Below are 8,839 nucleotides of genomic sequence, written 5' to 3' on the forward strand. Positions count from 1 at the left end.
CCAATGCAGGGGCCCTGGGTTCAATCTCTGCTCAGGGAACTAGATCCCACATGCCCCAACTAAAAGATCCCGCAGTCCTCAACGAAGATTGAGAGCAACTAATATGTGATGCAGCCAAATAAATAAAATATTTTTTAAAAAGGATCAGGTAAAGTTTGGGGTGTGGGTAGGTGAAAGGAGTTTATAACAATCAAAGAGCTCTTCACCTGTGGAAGCTGAAATTTGAATTTATATCATTTTTACACACGATGGAGTATGCTCCTTCTTTTGCTTTTTTTCAACCATTTGAAAAACGTAAAATCATTTTTTGTTGTTGTTCAGTCACTCAGTCACATCCGACACTTTGTGACCCCATGAACTGCAGCATGCCAGGCTTCCTTATTCAAGCTGGATTTAGATGTTCAAGCTCGCTTCAGAAAAGGCAGAGAAACCAGAGATCAAGTTGCTGACATCCACTGGATCACTGAAAAAAGCTAGAGAGTCCCAGAAAAACATCTGTTTCTGCTTTATTGACTATGACAAAGCCTTTGACTGTGTGGATCACAATAAACTGTGGAAAATTCTGAAAGAGATGGGAATACCAGACCACCTAACCTGCCTCTTGAGAAATCTGTATGCAGGTCAGGAAGCAACAGTTAGAACTGGATATGGAACAACAGACTGATTCCAAATAGGAAAAGGAGTACGTCAAGGCTGTATATTGTCACCCTGCTTATTTAACTTATATGCAGAGTACATCATGAGAAACGCTGGGCTGGAGGAAGCACAAGCTGGAATCAAGATTGCCAGGAGAAGTATCAATAGCCTCAGATATGCAGATGACACCACCCTTATGGCAGAAAGTGAAGAAGAATTAAAGAGGCTCCTGATGAAAGTGAAAGAGGAGAGTGAAAAAGTTGGCTTAAAACTCAACATTCAGAAAACCAAGATCATGGCATCCGGTCCCATCACTTCATGGCAAATAGATGGGGAAACAATGGAGACAGTGTCAGACTATTTTTTTGGGCTCCAAAATCACTGCAGATGGTGACTGCAGCCATGAAATTAAAAGACGCTTACTCCTTGAAAGGAAAGTTATGACCAACCTAGACAGCATATGAAAAAACAGAGATATTACTTTGCCAACAGAGGTCCATTTAGTCAAGGCTATGGTTTTTCCACTAGTCATGTATGGATGTGAGAGTTGGACTATAAAGAAATCTGAGTGCTGAAGAACTGATGCTTTTGAACTGTGGTGTTGAGGAAGACTCTTGAGAGTCCCTTGGACAGCAAGGAGATCCAACCAGTCCATCCTAAAGGAAATCAGTCCTGAATATTCATTGGAAGGACTGATGTTGAAGCTGAAAAATCCAATACTTTGGCCACCTGATTTAGAGAACTGACTCATTTGAAAAGACCCTGATGCTGGGAAAGATTGAAGGTGGGAGGAGAAGGGGACGACAGAGGATGAGATGGTTGGATGGCATCACCGACTCAATGCACATGAGTGTGAGTAAACTCCAGGAGTTGGTGATGGACAGGGAGGCCTGGTGTGCTGCAGTCCATGGGGTCGCAAAGAGTCAGACACGACTGAGCGACTGAACTGAAACTTCCCTGTCTTTCGCTATCTCCCGGAGTTTGCTCAAACTCACGTCCAAAACAATTTTAGGCTTTGTAAAAATAAGCAGAGGGGCCAGGGTTGCCCCACAAAATTCACAAGCAACATCTAGCTGTTTCCTTAAAAGTCTTCCGCTGGCCCACAAGACAGGGGATGCTTGACTCGCAGACCTTAACGGCAGGAAGGGGGAGTCATCTCCTGTTCTGCCCCTTCACGTAATTACTGTCAGAAGAGCTTTCCTATCTGCCCCTGAATCAGTGCTTTGTTATCCCCTCACGGGGTCTATTCAGCCCATAGCACGGGTGTTTTTCTCCAATGGAGCTGATCCTGTTTCACCATCCTGACTTTTTGGTAGGATTTTTATTCTCTTTTTTCCCTTCCCCTGGAGAATTTAAAGCAAAGTTATCAAGCCTTTCCCCACCCCGACCCTCTGTATCTTTCACTAAGAATTCATATAAATCCCACTGGTCTGATTTAGCTGTTAATCTTGCAAGCTGCTTAATGTCTCTGAAGTTATTTATCCTGTTCGGGAGACAGGTAAGTCATCTACAGTAGAGATTTGAAAACCCTTCGGTTCCCTCTGCTCCCCAAAGCACGAAGCCAGATAAGAAATGCGTCTGCTCTAATTCCTTGGCTTCGGGCTCCTGGTGCCTGAATGATAGGCGAGTAGTTTCTATGACCCAGCCCCTATGCTGCCCTTAAGCTAAGACTCACCGCTGATTACAGTCAGTGTCTTTCTATTTTTTCCCTTAAGCTAGTGATTAGCATCTTAATGCAGTCACCAGCCTGGAAGATGGCTTGTTCTCACATCCGTGATAAAGGAAAGGTGATCTTTAATCCAAAGAATTGGAAGGAGAAGAAAAGAATGCCCTGGAAAATGGCCGATGGCAGCGAGGCCGCAGATCAGAAACTGTTTTTTAATGTGTGTTAGTCACTCAGTCGCGTCCAGCTCTTTGCAATCCCGTGGACTGTAGCACACCAGGCTCCTCTGTCGAAAGGACTTCCCAGGCAAGAATAGTGGAGTGGCTTGCCATTTCCTCCTCCAGAGGATCTTCCCGACCCAGGGATCAAACCTAGGTGTCTTATGCAGTGGCAGGTGGGTTCTTTACCGCTAGTGCCACCTGGGAAGTCCCAGGAATTGTACATGGAAAAGATTATCCCTTCCACTAGGCTCTCAAGCAAGCAAAACTTTTTATTAAAAGAGAGCTTGTGCACAGGGAGAAGGTGGGGGCTGGTGGTGGCAAGGAAGTGTCAGCTCCCGGAGAAGGGGCAAGCTGTTTTCATAACTATAGGGAGGGCAGGTCTCACGGTCACTGGTAATTTCCAGAAATCGCCAAACTTCTTTGGTCATCAGTAGGTGGTTCCATGGTAGCTGTCAGGAATTGAGAGTGATTGGGTGAGGGGAAAAGAATGTAGGAGAATTTTCTGCAAGAAATCCCCCAGAATAGATGAAGTTAAAATTGGTATTTGAGCTTCGTGTGTTGTGGCAACTTCTTGTGAGTGTTAATGGAGATAAAGTTAATATTTTATTCCTGTGAGCCTGGTTTTGGTCTCTCAAGCCTTGGTTCTTTAGCTTCCAAGGCCTGTTTGCTCAAGGGTGTTCTTGGCCCTTTTCCAAAATGGCTGTACTCCCGTCTTGCTGTATCAAATGGATTGTCCTAACGTATTGAGAACATGCTGCTCCCCGTGTGGCCAGTCCAAATGAGATGGACCATGAGTTTTCACCTTGACACTGACATTATCATCATTTCGTATCTGACTGGACATCTTTTGGCTGTAAAGTCCAGTGAGAAAGGTCAGTTTCCTTGGCAGGCTGAACTAACCTAGGTTGATTGGTGATACTTGCTAAGCAGAAGTAATGCAGTATTTAACTAAGATTCCAGCAGCTTTATTCTTAGCCCTTTCATTTCCAGTTCCAGGGCTACAGCCAATAAAACAAATAACCTGAATTCATTTCACAGCTGTTTTGGGCAGATTCACGGACCATGGATCCCAAAAACTCTTCTCAGTGCTTCTCCCAGGAGTGTGACTGGACTTACTATGCTTCTGCCCGCCAACATGCTCTGACATAATCAGCATTCTGTTTGTTTCCAACCTCAGTTGCTTTTCTGGCACTCTGGGCTGGTATTTTGAAGGGCGGGGGAAGAGGGCAGAATGTGGCGGAAAAGTGACACAAACGTAAACCCGGGTTCTCTCTCTTTGAGCCACAGGACCATAAGTAGGGAGCTCCCTCTCTGATCCCTGGGCCTTCTCTTGTTTAACTGAAGTATCAGTGTCTCCCTCAAGGGAGGTTTGAGAAGGCAAAATAGCGGAGAAGAGAATCAAAAGTGGAGACTCAGTAAATTATACTGTTGGAAAGGAAAAGAAAGAAAAACTGTCTTCTTTACCCTCTTAGTTCCTAATCTGGGGATCTGCAAATTAAAATGACAAAAAAAAAAAAAAATTAACAAGAGGAAAGGTTTATTTCATATACACATTGCAGGGGGTGGGGGTGGGCTCATAGAAATAAATGAAAACCTCAAAGAAGTGGTCAGACCCTGAGGCTTCTATATCATTTTAACAGAGGGAAGTTAAGTTATTGGGGAAGTGACAAAAAGAAAAGGGTTTTGAGTTTTGAGGGTGCTAAATTGTAGGAAGGTAAGTACATGCTGAAACTAGTGGAAGATAAGGGTTATTTTAGTAAGATTTCTGCAGATCCATCTTTTTAAAAAATATTTACGTATTTAGCTGCACTGGGTCTCAGTTGCAGCATGTGGGACCCTTGATCTTCATTGGGTCATGCAGGATCTTTAGTTGTGGCATGTGGGATCTTGTTCCCTGACAAGGATTGAACCCAGGCCCCCTGCATTGGAAGCATATAATCTTAGCCACTGGACCACTAGGGAAGTCCCTCTGCAGGCCTGTCTTGATGGTAACTTTCCATTCTCTTCAGGGACATCCAACTCCCCCAGGAGAGGGTATATATGGCAGACCTTCTGCCTTTAGTCAGAGAGGGGAGACTCAAAAAGGCTTCTTTCTGCACCTGTTGATTGTCCATGGCCTTTAGCTCAAAATAATCCATATGCCCAAGTGACTTATTTTGAGGTCACATATTCTGACCCTCTTCAGGACATTACTATTGTCGTCATATCATTACATGACCAGCTTTTAGGCCAGTGCCACTGAGGAAATATTGATTGATTATTCAAAACTAGCCTGGGGAAACAACAAAGTCCTACTGCACAGCCCAAGAAACTATATTCAATATCCTGTGGTAAAACATGATGGAAAGGAATATGAAAAGAAATGTATATATGTATAATTAAATCACTTTACTGTACATCAGAAATTAACACAATACTGCAATCAAGTATACTTCAAAAAAAAAAAGGAAAATTTAAGAAAAAAATGAAGGAGAATGCAGCAAAATAATGACAACCCAGTTTTATGGTAAATTTCTGGATATCTGAGCCAGTCTTTATAACTTTGAGGAGTGTAATTCTATCCACATAGGGGATACTGTCTTTCTTACTATTAGAGTACCATCATCTTTTTTTTGTTGTTTTATCTTTATTTGCTGCTGCTGTTGTTGTTTTTGACCGTATGACTACGAGGCATGTGGGATCTTAGTTCCATGACCAAGGATCAAACCCAAGCTCCTACACTGGAAATGCAGCGCCCTAACCACTGGACCACCAGGGACGTCCCCCACCATCTTTCGAAGTAGCCAACACTTTTATTTATTTGTTAAGCATTTACCTAGCCCTCGCTCTGCACCACACATCATTCATGGTATTTATAAACACATGTTTGAGCCCTCATGGCAGCCGAAGGGTGAGGAAACAGAAGCAGACAGAGGTTTAGTAGCTTGCACAGCAGGAGTGACAGAGCCAGGAAGCCCAGTCAGGCAGCTGGGCTCCAGGGTCTCTGCTGGCAACTCCCGTGCCATGAGCTTCACAAAGTTTTTTGAGTGAGTGAAGGTGAAGTATTTTTGCCCAGATGACACTTGCCAGCTCCAGACGCAAGTCAAGTCTATGTGACCTTAACCCTTGCGCCGCCCTCTGCCCTGGTATCCCCTGGTGGTCCAGGCTCTCAAGGGGGAGGCAGGCTGGGGGGTGGACCCCCTGAGTCTGACTGAGAGGCGAAATCCAGCCAGTTCTGCTGGTGTGAGCTGAAAAGTGGGCAGAACCTCCCCAGCCCCCACCAACCACTCACGCTGCCCACCTCCCCCAACCCCGTCTCCCTCCAATTTCTGTTTTCCTCTCCAGGATTGAATGGGAGTGAGAGCAAAAAAGGAGCAGCTTAGGGACTTCCCTGACGGTCCGGAGGTTAGACCTTCCAGTGCAGGGGGTGTGGGTTTGATCCCTGGTGGGGGATCTAAGATCCCACATGCAGTCAAAAAAATAAACACGCATTAAAAATTAATACAATCCATTTAGCAATTTTTCTAAAAAATATAAATATTTTAAATATTTAAATATTTAAAGGAGCAGCTTATTGGGACCCTCAGCAATGTGAAAATACTTTTAAAAGGAGAAAGAACCATCTGAAGGCTACGGGGTGAGATGGCCACCGTCTTAGCTCACGTGTAGAATCCACAGGTTCTGTTTAATTCTGTAGAGAATTCACTGAGCAGCCACTCCAGGGCCAGCTCCACAAGTCTATGTTAAAAGCAAGTTAGTTCCCTTTTATTAAAAACATCTCCCACTCTCCAAACTAGGGCAATTCCAAATCTTAGATGAGATATGCTAAGAAATGAGTCACGGTTTCTCTAAAATTGAAATTTAACCTAGCATCCTGTATTTTTATTTGATAAATCTGACAGCCCTACTCCAAATGCGTAATTTGGTCAGTGACAAAGAATAAAAAACCAGACAGAAGAAAAAATGCATTTTTCTCACAGCAGGATCAATAGAAATTGTCATCTTAAAGTTATAAATGTTATGATGTTTACTCTTAATAAACGGAAAAGAGCAGGTCACACAATGAAACAGGAGTCAACCAAAAAGCGAAACAGAAGTGTTTGTTATACAGAGGTGGATAATTATTTTTCTAGTATTAGTTTATGTCCATTCACTCTGTATGTTTCTGGTATGATGTGGGGACCTGGGATGGACAAGGAGGAGGAAGCAGGGAAGGAGGAGAAAAGAGAAAAAGAGAAGAGAACGAGAAAGGAATTACGTTTCCAAAGTTTTCTCTGTGTCATAGGTTGCACTTGATCCCATATTTCATGATCTGATTTAACCTTCACAAAGTATCTCCAAGGTTGCTACGACTCTGTTTTACACACGAGGCTCAGAGAGGTGAAGCCCTACTTTCGCAGCAGCTGAAGCACCCGAGAAAAGACTCTCCCTCTAGTTTGCCATATCGTCCACCCACCCCATCTTCAGAACCCCTTTAATGGAGAGAATTCTATGTCCTGGACTCACTAGTCTCTCTCTCTCACCCCCTTTGTCAATTTGTCTATGCAGAATGTACCACAGTTGAGTGTGAATAGGGTGAATTAGTTACTCGTGTGCCCTTCTCCGCCAAGTTACTGAACAGCTTTAGGCAAGGGGCATGTCTGATCTGTTCTTGCGTCACCAGCCTGCCCAAGATGATTGGCATATGTATAGAGCACCTATATGTGCCAGACACTGGGTCAAATACTTGAGATTCATATCTTAAATCGTCAAAGAGACCTCCCGAGCTAGGCTCTCTTATCCACATTTTGCAGATGAGGAAAAACTGAGCTTCAAAGAGCAGACAGATTTAATAGACTAAAAGGACTCTAAGAAAGTCCCAGTCTCTTGCTCCCTTTAAGGCCTGTCTCTGTCCAGGCTGACATCTAAAAGGAATACCACTAAAATACCTACCAATAATTAGAAAGCAATTTAGAGGACTTCCCTCTAAATTGGTGGTCCAGTGGTTAAGAAGCTGTACTTCTACCTCAGGGGGTGTGAGTTTCATCCCTGGGCAGAGAACTAAGATCCCACAATCCGTGCGGCCAAAATGTAACATAAATTAATTAATTTAATTAAATAAAAAACAATGTTCCCAGGTGCTGTTTTCTCTTTAAAAAGAAAAAAAAGCAATTTAAATGTTTATAAGAATCTTTCAAGAAAATTCCAGAGAAGGTGCTTCCATCAATAGACAGCTAAACTTCTTAAAACAGAATTTGCCATGAAGATTCTCAATTCCTGAGGCAATTACCCCAAGCCTAGTGCACTTTCTCTTGACTTTTCTCCCCTTCCCCAATTCACCTACCAGCTCTGTTACATTCTTCACCTCTTGCAAATTGCTTCTCTTTTCAAATCAAGTCTGTGCAGCCCATATTAAAGGGTGATACATTCATACCTACACATGGAGATTGTGTAGTCGTGAAGTGATAACGTATGTCAAGCAGCATTCTGTGTGGTGTCTGGCACAAAGAAAGCACTCAATAAATTTTCACCATCCTTCCTATTAGTCTCAGCTTTGCAGCTTTAACTGTCATATGATTCTGCATAGCAAATTCCCTGATGAATGGCTGGCACACGGTGCTACAGAAAAAGAGAGTGTGAAGACTCATATGGACATGTGTATTAATACAATTTTCCTATTTATAAGCAGCAGTGATGCTGTATTTGAAGGGTATTTCCCATCTATGTGCTACGTGCTGAGTCGCTTTAGTCATGTCCGACTGTTTGCGACCCTATGAACTGTAGCCCTGCAGGCTCCTCCATCTGTGGGGATTCTCCAGGCAAGAATACCAGAGTGGGTTGCCATGCCTTCCTCCAGAGGATCTTCCTAATCCCAGAACTGAACCCACATCTCTTATGTCTCCTGCTTTGGCGGGCAGGTTCTTTACCACTAGCACAACCTGGCAAGCTCATTTCCCATCTAAACAGTCAGAGAACCCAAGGAAGAGACACTGATTCTCCCTAAATATGCATTTATTTAGAGACTCTCCCACTCCGTGTTCCCAGACTTTCTGCAGTTATGCAGGACCCCACGAGCAATTCTGGTGGAAAGCTGTCAATAAAAGTGAGCATGTCACTTCCTGCCAGAGCATTTAGGAGTTGGTGTATCATCCTCCGACTCTCTCTTCCACTGCCACCGTGAGTCAATGACTAAGGAGGCCACAGGGATGGAGAACATTAAGAAGGCGAAGCCTCCACTATCTGGGGTACCTGAGTGACCCTGAAGAACCAAGTTCCCCACCAATATGCAGCAAGTAAAGACTATAAACAAGAAATGAACTTTTGTGGTTGATTTCAGCCAGTGAGGTTGTGGAGTTAATTT

Source organism: Dama dama, chromosome 21 (genome assembly GCF_033118175.1).
Source record: "Dama dama isolate Ldn47 chromosome 21, ASM3311817v1, whole genome shotgun sequence".
Classification (NCBI taxonomy): Eukaryota; Metazoa; Chordata; class Mammalia; order Artiodactyla; family Cervidae; genus Dama; species Dama dama.